Below are 16,102 nucleotides of genomic sequence, written 5' to 3'. Positions count from 1 at the left end.
AGTAAACTTACATATCCATCATCCATTAAAGAAAATGGGCCCACTGCAAGTATGCCACAGTATACAATGGAATACTTTTTTGCCTGTTATTTTTATTTTATACTTCTAACATAAAGCCTGAGTATCATGTGAACACAGTCTTATAATTCCTCTTGGAGCCAATTTTAGCTTTGGATGGAATAAAAATGCATAAAATAATATTCTTCGTGAGACCATTTTGGTCACACACAGTGTTTTGACTGTTTTTGGATGTGGCCAGATATTACTTTGTTATTACTTCATTATGAGGGCCTGTAGAGCTAAAGATTTCTTTTGGGCTGTTTTTGGAACATATTTTTACAAATTTTTAAAGACAAAGATCAGCTAATGACGATGGTCCTAACCTAAAATCATTGGCCGCCAGATGCGCATCTCTATGTGTAATATTGATGCATGGCTAACAGCTGATGAATGTTTAAAGAAAATAATAAAGTTCATACATTACCCCTCCACGCTCCCTTGTTCTCTTTGGTTTTGTCCACAGCTGCCTGTGCAACTTTAGACTGTGTGTAAAACTTTAGACTGTGTGTAAAACTGGCAGATTTCCGCCAGGTCGCACACCCCAAAGGCCGGCCCTGCATACTGGTAGTCTATGGGAGGCTTGTGCGTCTCCTCTGTCCATGCTGAAGATTTGAAATGTCCATTCTTCCGTGCAGAGAGCTGTCACGGAGTCTGGTGGAATTCTGCCAGTTTTACTCCATGTGAACGGAGCCTAACACGGACGCTGGTCCCTCGCAAAAGTCCCAAAGTTAAAGAAGGAATGTTCCTCTCCTAGGGTACATGCACACTACAGAAATCATGAAGATAACTTGCCACGGATTCCGCCACTCGTCCCCGCGCTCTCCTGCTTCACTCCCCGCCCGTCCCATAAACTCCATTCTACGGTTAGACAGATTCCACCGTCCGCCCAAAGAATGAACAGGTTCATTCTTCGGGAGGACAGCGGAATCCTCCTGACCATATGGGACTGGCGGAACCACAAGCAGTACCATTTGATTTAATGACAGACAGTAAATCCTTCCCGGTCGTGTGACTCAAAATCCATCTGCTGCTGAGGTTGGGGTGAAAAAAACATTCTTTTATTCATGAGCATCGGTGTCATTGAGTTTGTGCCCTAGTCCTGCAATGCCTCTCCTTCTTCTTCCTCCCACCCCCTCCTTCTACTCTCCCATCATTAGTTGCACACCGGGGTTATACTTCTCCTATTCAGCACTGGTTATAATTCTGCGCATGCCCAGGAACAATCAGAAGTGGAGCAGGCTAGCTTTTTGTTCTAGGCTTCCATGTCTAGTGTGCCGTCTTCTTCAACATTGGGGATTAGTGCGGCACATGCACCGTGAAAGTGACTGCAAACTGGAGCCTCTACCTATCACAGTGCTTGTGCCGCAGAAATGAAAAATAGTCTACGGAGTCTCAAAACACGTAACTAGCCAGATTTCTGTATGTGCATGGAGGGATATCTTGCTAGTCCAGTGTTTTGAGGCTCCGCTGACTTTTTTGCATATTGAGGTTTTTCAAGGGAGCAATGCACCTAGGATTTCACTGTATTGGGCTCTTTAACCAGCAGCTGACAATGTCTTCCTTGGCTGGTCTCCCTGAGATCAGTGATCTGTTTCCCGTATGGATCTACTAGAAATTGCCCCTGCTAGCCAGAACCCTACTCCACACTGATGAGGGGCAACACCCTGAAACAGCTGTCTGTGGATGGATACCTGGCTTTGGTATTTCCCTGGTCATATCACTAGGCTCATAATTGAGTTGGATACTGACTGAAGGGTCACTTAATATGGTGGTCCTAGGATTTCACTGTATTGGGCGCTATAACCAGCAGCCGACAGTGTTTTTTGGTTTTTTTTTAGCTGGTCTCCCCGTTTGCCATATTGTGCCGCACTAATGTTTCCAATCGCTGAAGTTGACAGTGCAGGCACACTTCAGATTGCTCTGTTGGATGCGTGGTATTGTATTATAACCAGGACTGAATAGACAAAACGCAGCCATGGGGGGGAACTAAAGACGTGGGGGGAGAGGTGTTACAGGCCTAGGGCACACCTCATTGACACCACTGCTCCGCTACCGCTATGACCGGGAAGGCTTTACTGACAGCAACAGTACCAGTGGTTTTGGATAGGGTGGGGGGGGGGGTCAGTTCATATTCACTTTAAATGCCTCTATTTCCTTCTTCCTGTGTGATAGGGTTACATTATAGGAGAATTTTAACAGCAGCCATACAACAGTCTTGGTCACCATTGCTTTTAGGCATACAGGTGCAGCCTGTGAGCAGGTGCGCTATACCGCTCTGTATGCCGAGGGATAACACCAGATGTTATATGGATTGCTCATTTTCAAAGGGAAAAAAAAGTATCTTGTTTAAAAAACACAGCTAGTACCGGCATCCGACAGGTTTTAAACAATATGCAAATTTGCTCTTCCCTCTTGAAGCATAAAGACACTTAAGACGCCTCGCTGGCTGTATCATGAAATATACATCACTCTAACCCTTCTCCCGCACCAATTATCAATGTTCTGCTTTAGGCGATGTTCACACATACATTTCAGATTTTCAAACATTTTAAATTATTTTTGTAGGATTTTTAAGTGTTTTGTTTTATGGAACGCTTTCCTTTTATAATGTATTGTACTAGTTTTTTTTTATGTAAATCTGCTTCCAATGTTCATGGGATTTTACATATCTACATGCAAAAATGAAACGCACTAACAATGCGTGTAAAATGGGGGTGCTATGTATGAGAACTGTATAAATGAGAACTTAGCAATGTTATCCCATTGATCTCAATGTATTCATTTAGGCTAGGTTCACACACGCTGAAAAAAAAAGCTAAATCCGACCATAACTTTGAGGGAAATTAAAACGTATTATTTAGACGGCCCTAATCAATTACGGCCATTATTCTACACTGTGTGCACACAGATGGCCAATTTACTATTGACTTTAATAGAGCACATTTTTTTGTGATCATGCTCCTCCCATAAGCATAGTATAGGGGTGAACACACAGGGAGGGGCAGGCTCGGCCATCTTATGGACAGGATCACCATTCAGCACAAAGACCAGGACAGCACAGCCTGGAGAAGGGGAGCCTAATATCAGCGCTGCAAGGTACACAGGGAGCTGCCGTCAGTGCTTACACTTAGGATCTATTCACTCATCAGTATATTTTTCACTCTGCAAATTTTTGCAAATTTTTTTTTTATTAGTAATCCGCAAATTTCCATTCATATTTTTTGCCGATTCGCAATAAATGAAAAAGTGTGCTTAACCCCTTCCAGACCGAGTCCATTGATGCCCGGGTCAAATTAATGCAATGTTCTTCCCCGCCTTCTAAGAGCCATAGCGCTGTTATTTTTCCATTTTATGCGCCATGACCTCTAGTTTTTATTAATATCATATTGGTGTAACAGAAAAATTTTGATCGCTTGTTAATAATTTTTTTTTCTGATATATATTTAAAAAAAAAAAAAATCAGCAATCCTGTCCTTATGATATATGTTTATTTATTTATTTTACATATTTTTATTTTTATAAATGGGCAAGGAGGTATATTAAACTTTTATGGGGGGGGGGGGGTTATAAGGTTTTTTTTTTAATACTTTTTTAAACTTATTACACTTTTTTTAACACTTGTTTTCAGTCTTAATCATGCAATCAATAGATCAATATGTCATAGATCAGTGTTATCAGCGATCTATTCATAGAGCCTGCCTGAGAGCAGACTCTATGCATAGATGGCCCATCCGACAGGACGACAATAAGTGGCTTACCCTCGCCCGACGGAACAAGCATTAGGGACCCCCGTAACCCCAATCACTCAGTGACAGGAGCTTGTCCTGTCACTAAGTACCTTAAACGCCACGATCGCTATAGATCGTGGCGTTCAAGGGGTTAATGACAAGCAGCTGTGGGATCACAGCTGCTTGTCATTATGCTGGGCTCCCAGGACACTGATGTGCGTGGCATCGAGCTAACTGCAGCGGTCCTGCACCCATCAAACCCCTCTCACCTCAGGAACACATATATATACATTCCTACTGCACGGTGTATGTGCAGTAGGAACATATATCTATGTATTGCTGATGTGAAGGGGTTAATAATAATCTAGACACCATTTGCAGATTGTGGATCCCATAGAGTTCTATTGATGGTGTGTCCGTGGATAAACTCTAGTGCACATTAGGGCCTGTCTTTTTTTTTTTTTTTTGCAGCACGGATCACAGCCCTGTACACAACTATGGATGTGTTAACGGGGCCAATAAAATCCATTGATCCTATTTTCTGCAATTCTATTTTCCTGTGTGAATAGGGCCTAAGGCTACATTCACATGTCTGTTTGTTTTCAAGGACGAAAATCTGGATCCTCTAATTTTTATTCGCAATCTGCAAAAAAAATATTAATAATAATGGATCCACAAAGGTGTAGTGAAGAAAAAAAAAAAAAAAAAAGAAGGAGGGGGATGACAAAAATGATGTCATTACCTGTCCCAATTCCCCCAAAAAAGGCCACACGGTTGTCTGGTGGTGATTTTACAGTCATTTCTATCAGGCAGGATATTTCTGGCTTGGTAATACGGATACGGATGGTTTTGCGAATTGCATTGGACTCTCCGTAAATTTTGCACTCTCCATAGACTTCTATTGGGGTGTCTGTTCCATAATTACAGACTGTATTTCTATGTCCTTTATTTTTTTTGCTGCGGATTGCGGATCCGCAAATTAACTGGATGTATTAATAGCACCATCGAAAGTAATGGGTTATAATGGATCCCATATTTCCCGGTCCCTTAAAACGGATGAAAAATACTGACGTGTGAATAAGGCCTAAGGGTATGTGCACACTATGAAATTAAGTGAGGAATTTTAGGCGGAGTCTGCATGTCCCATTGACTGATGTGATTTCTCAGAGAGTGATTTCTCAAGTGCAATGTGTGATCCACATGTCAATGAGTCAACGGGACAGGTGGAGCTTCAAGTGGAACCCACCATGCAGACCCTGCTTGAAATTCCTCACTTATGGTACTTTTACACGGAGCGATAATTGGCCCGATCGCACGATTAACGATTTAGAATGAACAATGTTTTTTTCATAACGATCAGCATTTACACGGAAGAATACATCGCACGGAAAAATCGTTTTGCGATCGCTTAAGCCTATCTCATAGATAGGTGAAATCGTTGAAAGACTGTTTACATGGAACGATCTGCGAATTTTTTGCGAACGATCAACGACGATTTGAGAAGTTGTTGAAAGATCAAAATGAACGATTTCTTGCTCGTCGCTTGATCGTTTGCTGCGTTTACATTCGAATTCAACCGTTATCATGCACTTACCTTTACACCTCACATTTTTACTATGGCTATCCCCTTTATACAGTTTTATTGTAGGTTTTATTTTCCACATTGAAGTCACTGGGGAAATTCTTCAGCATAGATCTGTGTTATGGAGTCACTGTATGACAGTAAAATTTAGTGACTATATTTATCACTATTTGGCAGTACTTATACTCCATGCATTTCCTCAATGACTAAGCCAATTTTTAATTTTGCATTTTATTTTTTTCTCCTTGCCTTCCAAAAACATTAGCTATTATTATTCCATCAACTGAGCCATATAGTATTGTTACGTGAATGACCAATAGTGCTTTTTAATGGCATCTATCTTTTTACAAAAAAACTATAATAAAATTGTTAAAAATGCCAGATGAAAAAAATAAAAATGATGAGTGTAATGCGAGCACGTTTGAGTCCGATCGTGGCTGAAAAAGTTGGATTTGAGTCTTAGGGGGTCTTGGAAAATATGGATACATCCTATGGCCTATGACTGTATCCATGTTTTCCAGGCAGCCTTAGGACTGCCTCCAATATCTTCAGCCATCGGTAATCAAATGCAGAAGGATCGGCATGCTCGGTTCACACTCATCTCTACTATGTTTCAAGGGACAGAAGCCACAGCGGTGTCTGTCTGGAGTTACGCCCCCTTCCCATAAAGAATATACATGAATGCTTGGCTCAACCATGGCTCCATCATGGGTGGTCAGGAAGACTAGCTGTAAGCCAAACAAGCATTCGTCTCATAGCTAGCTAAGGTGAACGGCCATGTTATCACCAGCTTTAATTCTTAATATTTTATTTTTGTGCATCTGTAGATGAATCAGAGAACTGATCTTCCTGAACGTTACTTAGAGCCAATATCAATGAAATAGGTTTCCCTAATAGAATTTATTTTCATCGCTCGACGCCATCTCTCTGTTTAGTAACTCTTTTGTTTACGGAGTAATTAAGCTGCCATCTTTAGGCAAACAGATAAAAGTAATGAGTTTATAAGCCTGACAGCTCAGCAGCGGAAAATCAAAACATTTTAAGATGATGATCCACGCACACTTGGTTTATAGATGAAATATTGAAGCACATGGACTCTTTACAGAATTAGGTAAGTAGATGTCATAGGTAATAAACTGGACCTGTCAGAGCTCACAAACTGGACCTGTCAAGAGCTCAACATGACTTCTTAAGCAATTAAAAATTTATCCACACAACTGTGCACACAACAGAGCAGCAACGGTCCTAAGGCCCTATTACACAAAACGATTATCGATTTTACTTGACCGATTACCGGTCTTTCAGACCAATAATCGTTTCGTATAATGTTGAAAGACCACGATCGGCTGATTGTGGCTTTTTAACAAAACGATTATTGGTCTGAAAGGATGGTAATCGGCCAAGTAAGATAAATATTTGTTAAAGAGCCCAATCATGTCAGCAATCCCTTTCAGTCAACAGACCGCCGCTGACTGGTGGCCCGCCTGAATCTAATCTAAGGATCATTTGGGCAGCCTCTCCCGCTGCTCCCCACTCGCTGTCTAGTAATAGCACAAGCAGCAAGCGGGGAATGAGGGGCAAGCGAAAGCTGACCTAACAGGTCAGCTCTCGGTTCCCCAATTATCGTGCCATGAAAATCCACTTCGGATACCTTCACTGTCATTTCAATGAGATTCCATACTCGTAGTGGGACTGTCATCCAGCTGCGAGTGTGTAAAAGTCAGCTCCCTTAACCGCCACGGCCCAGTATATACATTACCAGGTCCGCACTCTGGTTTGCCTCAGGGGTTCCCAGCGACGGCAGTGCACTGATTGGCTTACTGCCGGGAGACGCCACGAAGCAAGCCGGACCACAGACCGGTAATGTATGTACCGGGCCACGGGGGCTTAAAGGGGTTGACTTTTACATACTCGCAGAAGGGCGACAATGGATTCTCATTGAAGTGTCAGTGAAGGTATCCACAACAGATTTTGCTGCAAACTCACAGCATAAAATTCACAGCAGTTAACGTATGTGTGAATCTACCCTATATTGGTTATCTGGAGAGGAGTCAAGGTGCTCCACTTCCATCCTCTGACCGTTTTTGGTGATATCTTCCAAGATTAGATATTCTTTTTTTTTGGGGGGGGGGGGGGGGGGGGGGTCAGAGCATGTTGACGAAAATGATCAATAGCTGCCCAATGTTACAATGATATCAAACAGCTACTGGCAATTGTGTGCGGGTGTGGTTTTTACAGCCTCCTTACATATTTTTTATCTGATTTTCAAAGTGTAGTTTCCTGACTAGATATCCCATCAGCAGAACAATACTGATGAAAAAGAGATGACATACTAATAGAATGGTGCTTCACCTGTTGTACGTCCATATTACAGAGCTATACCTATATATCTAAGACAAATGAAACTTAGTATAATTAAAAAAAAACAAAGGTTACTTGCCCGTTAAAACCTATGCCCGTTCTGTGGTCCCTGACGGTTTTTATTTACTTGTCTTGCAGCAATTACGGGGCCGCTGTATCTAACCACTTGCTTCAGTGGGGATGTTAGTACAAACAGCTTCAGATACTAGAGGACAGTGGTCGGCTGCAGGAGACATGTAGATGTACTTCACATCATTGCACGTACACATACGTCTTCATAAAATGAAGGGGCTTAGTTGAAGGGGTCCAGTACAGGCTCCACTGTTTTTCTATGGCTGTGTACAAAATGGCACGTTTAAAAAAAAAAAAAGTAGTAGTAGTAAAAGAGAAAGCTGAAATCCAACATGGCTGACAAAAACAGATGTCAGACAACAGCTTTCTATGCTATATAGTGCAGGCAGGGACAATGTGACGATCAGTTCCCTGCTTTCTGGCTTCACTGGTTATGACTAGCGTGAACTTGCGAACGCTTGGGTTCGGCCAACCTTAAACACTTAGCATATGTCTTCTGGCGGCTGGACAAGTTGGATGAGGCCTTAGGGAGTCCTGGAAAACATGGTTACAGCTACAGACTAAAGGCTGCATCTATGTTTTGCTGGCAGCCCTAGGGCTGCATCCAACTTTTCCAGTCATCAGGAGTCAAATGCAAAGCGTTTGGGTTTGGCCGAACGTGAACTTTTGGAAAGTTCGCTCATCACTAGTTATGACAATCTGCACCAATATTTTAACCCTTAGGGGACACAGCCAGTTTTCATTTTTGCGTTTTCGTTTTTCCCTCCTCGTGTATATAAGGCCATAGCGCCTGCATTTTTCCACCTAGAGACCCAAGTGAGCCCTTATTTTTTGCGCAACCAATTGTACTTTGCTATGGCAGATGTAATTTTTGCCTAAAATGTGCCGGGAAACCAGAAAAAAATTCAAAGTGTGGTGAAATTGAAAAAAAAAACGCATTTCTTTTATTTGGGGGAAATGTGTTTTTACGCCATTCACCCTGGGGTAAAACTGACTTGTTATGCATGTTCCTCAAGTTGTTACGATTAAAACGATATGTAACATGTATAACTTATATTGTATCTGATGGCCTGTAAAAAATTCAAACCGTTGTTAACAAATATACGTCACTTAAAATGGCTCCATTCCCAGGCTTATAGCACTTTTATCCTTTGGTCTATGGGTCTGTGTGAGGTGTCATTTTTTGCGCCATGATGTGATCTTTCTATCGGTACCTTGATTGCGCATATATGACTTTTTGATCGCTTTTTATTACAATTATTCTGGATTTGATGCGACAGAAATTGCGCAATTTTGCACTTTGGGATTTTTTTGCGCTGACGCCGTTTACCGTGTGAGATCAGGAATGTGATTAATTAATAGTTTGGGCGATTACGTACGCGGCGATAGCAAACATGTTTGTTTATTAATTAATTAATTTATTTTTATTTATAAAATGGGGAAAGGGGGGTGATTCAGACTTTTATTAGGGGAGGGGGTTTTGTGTTATTAAAAATACATTTTTCTTTTACTTTACACATATACTAGAAGCCCCCCTGGGGGACTTCTAGTATATGCACTCTGATCTCTCATAGAGATCCATGCAGTATAGTTATACTGCATGAATCCATGAGATCGGTGTTCTATTACTTTTGGCTGCTGCAGCCAAAAGCAATAGAATGCCGAGCCGGGATCAGCGCCATTACGGAGCAGACCCCGGCCCGGGATGGATGCAGGGATCGCCCCCCCGCAATCGCGCCGCAGGGGGGCGATCCCCCCACTAGACCACCAGGCATGTATAACAGCAAGTATTTAGAAGCAGCTGTCAACTTTGACAGCTGCTTCTAAGTACTTAATTAGCGGGCACGGCGATCGGACCGTGCCCGCTAATAGCCGCGAGCCCGGGCTACTCGCGGCACCCGAGATCGCGGCAGTTCAGAGGGTGGTCGCAGCGCGACCCCCCTCTGAACTCCCATAGCGGCACGAGGACGTTCAATAACGTCCTGGTGCAGCTATGGGTTAACTGAAGTAAAAGAAGTTTTGCAGCATTTTAGTGAAATTGACTTTGGGCCACACCAGGGAGTAGAGTGTAAGTGCCCTCTAGGTCCTCACCCTTTATCCTTCTCAAAGATGAACTTCTGCAGCTAGACAACAGCAGGTTCTAGTGTTGGTAGTGACTAGTCCTAGGAACCACAGTGTCCAGGCACCAGAGAACAGGTAAAATGTGCGTAGTCAGCAAACCAGATAGTCAACCGGAGAATCAGAATGGGATGAGGCAGCAGCAAAGCTAATCAAGTGCAGGATGCAGGTCAGACAGTGCAAGTCGACAATGGTTGGTAAAGAAGGGGTCAAGCGAAATAGGTTCAGAAGTAACAGGACCAGAAAACAAGAAGATGCACTGGCCCTTTAAAGCGACTCTGTACCCACAATCTGCCCTCCCCAAACCACTTGTACCTTCGGATAGCTGCTTTTAATCCAAGATCTGTCCTGGGGTCTGTTCGGCAGGTGATGCAGTTATTGTCCTAAAAAACAACTTTTAAACTTGGAGCCCTGTGTCAAATTGGCGTGGCCTAGAGTGTCTATACCCTAACTTTGCACCACCACTCCATCCCTCCTTCCCGCCCTCTTGACCATTAGGAATGCCCCAGGCAGGTTTTCTCCTATTCACATGTGCTGGATCGTTAAGGCACCTGTGCAGTGTTCAGACGTGAAGAATAGGAGAAATTCTGACTGAGTCATTCCTAATGGTGAAGAGGGCGGGGAGGAGGGGTGGAGAGGTGGTGCAAGGTTAGTGCAAAGACACACTAGGCCACGCCAATTTGACACAGGGCTGCAAGTTTAAAAGTTGTTTTTTTAGGACAATAACTGCATCACCTGCCGAACGGACCCCAGGACAGATCTTGGATTAAAAGCAGCTATCCGAAGGTACAAGCGGTTGGGGGAGGGCAGATTGTGGGTACAGTGTCGCTTTAAATCCAGGAGAGTGGCTGCGTGTGCACCTTAGTAGATAGGGGTGGTATTGCAGCGGTAGCTGGAAGCACCAAGCAGAGGCCAGGTACAGCAAGGACGCTAATAACCCTGGAGTGGGCAGGACCAAGCCTGAAGCAGAGAACTGTGCAAACAGCACTGTGCCCTTCATTGCCTCACTTCCTGTCTCGCTTACTTCCTGTTACCGCTGTACACTTTAGCCAACCATATCTACCTCCCACTATACCTTCTTGACTATTCACACCCACACATAGTGGAAGGAAGAGAGGGTTGGCTGGATTCCTGGCTGGAGTGTACAAGAGGAACAGAAAGGTTGGTCAGAGGATGTACACCAGACAGGAAACTGGGCTAATGAAGACAACAGAGCAGTTTCCATAAATAGTACAAATATCAATTACCAATACATTTTCATTTATTAGATAGCTGAAAATAGGTTTAGTTGGTGAAAAACCCTTTAAGGGTACGTTCACACTTACCGGATCCGCAGCAGATTTCATTTAAAGTGCCTGTACCACCAGGCCCAGGCTAAAGCACTGGAGGCGGGCCGACCCACCCTTAGTGGGAGAAAACCCTAGCCCCTCTATAATAGGGTTCCATTGATTCTAATGGAGTCACGTCATGGAGGAGCTGGAGTTTCTTCCCACTAAGGGTGGGTCGGCCGCCTCCAGTGCTTCAGTCTGGGCCTGGTGGTACAGTCACTTTAAATAACTGAACACAGCATCAAATCTGCACCATCAAATCTGCTGCAGATCTGCTGCGGTTCCTGTAGGTGTGAATGCACCCTAACCTGTCTGCCCTTTAAAGTGACTGTACCCCCAGGCCCAGGCTGAAGCACTGGAGGCGGCCAACCTACCCTTAGTGGGAAGAAACTCCAGCCCCTCCATGACGTGACTCCATTAGAATCAATGGAACCCTATCATAGAGGGGCAGAGGGTTCCTCCCACTAAGGGTGGGTCGGCCGCCTCCAGTGCTTCAGCCTGGGCCTGGTGGGACAGTCACTTTAAGCAGTTCAGGAATAAACAAAACTTGGATTACTCAGTTCCGATGTGTTTTCCATTCAGTCCCTGGCATCATTTTATACTTGAAAAATGTATATTTAAAGAAAGAGTATATGATTGTGTTCTCCGTTTTCAATAATGCATCCTTGTAGACGATTGGAGTCCTTAGAAAGCATATAAAACCTTTCTTACCATTAGCCCTATCAGTAAAATCCTCTAACATCCTAATCCCCTGTCCACTTCAAATCTTTAAAGAAGCCTCTAAATCTCCTGCTGTAAATAGGGATTAGCTATTAAAGAATGGGGCATATTATGTCTAATTCCTAGTCCCCTTACTGGTCACTGCCATATCATATGTTTAATGACTACTTTCTCTCCGTTACTTCTTCAGATTAGAACGGTCTTTTATACAGTAGAGACCACGGCACAGGTGTGAAAGCTTTGGCTGTCCAGGCATGATGGGAATTGTAGTTTTGCAATAGCTGGAGGGCCACAAATTTCACACCCCGATACAGAACATCCATTTTTTTTTATTTTGCAATTGTTTTTCATTGTTTCATTTCATTATGGCATCACTGTAATGTTCATGCAGGCCAAATAGTATTAGAAGTACTGTCAGCACTGTGATTGAAGCCATTATGATGCCCAGACAATAAGGGAAGTTTTACATAAGGATTTAAAGGGGTACTCCGGTGGGGAATTTTATTTTATTTTATTTTTTTCAAATTAACTGGTGTCAGAAAGTTATATAGATTAGTAAATTACTTCTATTTAAATATCTCAAAATTTCCAGTACTTATCAGCTGCTGTGTGTCTTAGAGGAAGTTGTGTATTGTTTCCATTCTGGCCCATTGGTCTCTGCTGCCACCTTAATCCATGTCAGGAACTGTCCAGAGCAGCAGAGGTTTTCTATAGGGATTTGCTACTGCTCTGGAGGAGGTGGAGGCAGAGAGCACTGTGTCTGGGTGCATGCACACTATGGAATACGTGCTTAAAGGCCGCTGCGGATTCCGTCGCTGGCCCCTGCACGCGGCAGCACGTATCTCAGCCCGTGCAATAGACTTCATTCTAGGCACAGACTGATTCCGCCGTCTGTTGAAAGAATTGACATGTCAATTCTTTTGGAGGGCGGCGGAATCGGCTCGGCCATAAAATGGTGTTTATGGCACGGGCGGAGATGCGTGCTGCCGCAAGCAGGGGCCAGCGACGGAATCCGCAGCGGCCTTTAAGCACGTATTCCGTAGTGTGCATGCACCCTTAGACTGGTAGTAATAGCGCTTCCTGCAGGACATACAGCAGCTGATAAGTGCTAGAAGACTGGAGATTTTTAAATAGAAGTAAATTACAAATCTGTTTAACTTTATGACACCAGTTTATTTATATATATATAACACATTAAAAAAAAAGGTTTTAAATATTGGTCTAAAAAGTTCACATGTGTCTTCTGCAGTACTGCAAATCTTTGGTGCTGAATAGGCCTAATCTTACAATATAGCCAACAAGGAGTTCATGAAATCCCATCATTCACATTTTGTTCTTTGGCATGTAATTTCTTTGCACGTAAATATATAAAGATTCTTAGACTGGCGAGCTTACCCTTAGGGTACAAACACACACACCGTATATGCAGCAGATTTGATGGTGCAGATTTGATGCTGTGTTCAGTTATTTAGATCTAATCTGCTGCGTATTTGTTGCGTATTTGTTGCGTATTGCAGCAGTAAATACACTGCATATACGGTGTGTGTGTTTGTACCCTTAGACTGAGACTACATGTCGATTCCAGGTCGCACAACTCCTTCACACATACAAGATAGTGATTCCTGGTTGTGAGACTGGGAATTGCCATAAAGCCCCAGGTTTAGGCCGGTTTCACATGAGCATATTGCGGCTGCAAGAACCAGTTTGAAGGCTGAGAGTAGTTTCCCACGTTTCCCTCCTGCAAGACAGCAGTGTGAACATAGCCTGATCAAGATCAACCCTGTGATATATTAATTTAAAGTGGTTATCTGGGCTTTCTCCCAGAAACAGCGCCTCTCCTGTCCTCGGTTTGGGTGTGGAAGTTTTGCAGCTTAGTTCGGAGAACGGAGCTAAATTGTAATACCACACACAACCTGAGGACAGGGGTGGCACTGTTTTTTTGCAAGAAAGTAGCTGTATTTTATTTCTAATCTTGGATAACCCCTTTAAAGGGGTTATCCAGTGCTACAAAAACATGGCCACTTTCCCCCTATTGTTGTCTCCAGATTGGGTGGAGTTTTGAAAGTCAGTTCCATTGAAGCAAATGGAGCTTAATTGAAAACTGCACCTGAACTGGAGACAACAGTAGGGTGAAAAGTGGCCATGTTTTTGTAGCCCTGGATAACCCCTTCAAACCAAATTTGACAACTACACAACATTTATCCATTGCCATTGATGACACTATGGTGTGTTGTATATTAGTTTGTATTGCAGACATAAATCACGTGCCTCTGCCCTCATAGACATACATTAGAGACCGTATAAATATCCTCTATTGCCTACCATAAACGCATGGGGGAGATTTATCACACATGGTGGCTCAGTTGACCCTAGCAACCAATCAGATTCCACCTTTCATTTTCCAAAGAGTCTGTGAGGAATGAGAGGTGGAATCTGATTGGTTGCTAGGGGCAACGGGGCCTGTTTCACTTTACACCATGTTTGATAAATCTCCCCTATAATCACCATGCCATAGTCTTAAGGCCCTATTACACCAACAGATCTGACGACAGATTATCTGCCAAAGATTTGAAGCCAAACCCAGGAACAGACAATAATCAGAGAACAGGTTATAAAGGAAAGACTGGATTTCTCCTCTTTTCAAATCCCCTCCTGGGTTTGGCTTCAAATCTTTGGCAGATAATATGTCGTCAGATCTGTTGGTGTAATAGGGCCATTAGTTTACGTTCACCTCTAGGTTTCTTGTGTGTATTTTGAGGCATAAAACTGATTTTTTTTTTATGCTTCCAGAGACCCACTTCCTTCGGGTCCATTTACACCGAAAGCTTATCTGCCAAAGATTTGAAGCCAAAGCCAGAAAAAGACTATGAACAGAGATCAGCCTGAGATTTCTCCTCTTTTCAAATCTATTCCTGGCTTTGGCTTCAAATCTTTGGCAGATAATCTTTCTGTGTAAATGGACCCTATAGATATATATATATATACACTCCACACGTAATTCACTCAAATCCTTGTAAAAAATCATTCACATTTGTTATTTACTGCCTGTGTAGTGTGAAAATTCTTAAAAACACTTGAAGCTTCACAATTTTTTTTTTTAAACACTCAAAATTCATTGGAGAAAACCTCTAAAAAACAAAAATGTGCATACTGTAAAAACAACGCAAAAAGAAAAAAGGGGTTAATGACATAAATGTATGTAATGACAGCAAAGAGACCACAACCTGTGTGTGTGACTTTACCTTGAGCAGCATGTGCTTCTGCCTCCTGTGCAGGCTCCTAGTCAGTGACTACTCAGCTGGTGAGTGATTAATGGGATCAGTCAGACCAGGTTCAGTCAGATCTGGATCCCTGACTGGATTTGTTTTCTACACTTGGACACTTTGTGGTATTTCAGGGAGAAGCAGGTGGGGACTAGTGATAGATTAGTGAGGAGGCACAGCTGCAAAGTTCCTTACCTGTTTACCATAGAGCAATGTAGACCCAGTGTCACCATCAGACTATGTGGAGGAAGCCTGTGCCCAGGATTAGAAGTGACTCCTGGAGACTCTGTTCCTCTCTTCTGAAGCTATTTGCTTCCCTGTTTTGGGCTGCCTGCATCAGAACAAGCACATTGATATAACAAGGTAAGTTTCCTTATTTACGCCTAGATTTTTAAGGCAAAAATTACATAACATTACAGTGTGGCACATATTCACACTGTTCCCCTGCGCCCAGCATCTTATCATAGATGCTGCCCGAGTGAGGGGGGGGGGGGGCTCCGTTAAAGACATTCCATATCCGTGTTCAGTACGGATCAAGTGAATACGGCCTTAGGCTATGTTCACACTCAGTAGTTTGGTCAGTATTTTTTAACCAAAACCAGGAGTGGATTGAAAACAAAGAAAAGCTATGTTTACACACTGTTGAAATTGAGTATATGGCGACTATTTAATGGCAAATAATTGCTGTTATTTTAAAACGGCTGCTATTTGCCATCCACATCCACTTAGATGGCGGCCATCCACTTAATTTCAACAGAGTGTGAACATAGCATTTCTGTATTTTCAATCCACTCCTGGTTTTAGTTTTCAAAAAAAAAAATACTGAGCATGAAAGTAGCTGTGTTTTTTGTGATGTTGAACTCGCCTGTG

The 16,102-nt window shown here is 42.9% G+C and overlaps 1 protein-coding gene across 6 annotated transcripts in view; it reads right to left on the bottom strand.

Moving 5' to 3' along the window:
• Nucleotides 1–16,102, bottom strand: part of RGS6 (regulator of G protein signaling 6) — a 290,618-nt gene that overhangs the window by 244,373 nt on the left and 30,143 nt on the right. For 2 of the 6 annotated variants that reach the window (XM_069949184.1, XM_069949176.1), the window contains exon 2: nt 15,428–15,563. The gene's annotated coding sequence lies outside the window, so the exon portion shown is untranslated. Of the gene's footprint in view, nt 1–14,291; nt 14,340–15,211; nt 15,298–15,427; nt 15,564–16,102 lie in introns of those variants that run through there. The other 4 variants (XM_069949181.1, XM_069949178.1, XM_069949180.1 and 1 more) reach the window with 4 other exon arrangements.

This window comes from Dendropsophus ebraccatus, chromosome 13, assembly GCF_027789765.1.
Source record: "Dendropsophus ebraccatus isolate aDenEbr1 chromosome 13, aDenEbr1.pat, whole genome shotgun sequence".
In the NCBI taxonomy this organism is placed as follows: Eukaryota; Metazoa; Chordata; class Amphibia; order Anura; family Hylidae; genus Dendropsophus; species Dendropsophus ebraccatus.
Note: the sequence above shows the minus strand (reverse complement) of the source record. Positions and strands in the feature narration are given on the sequence as shown.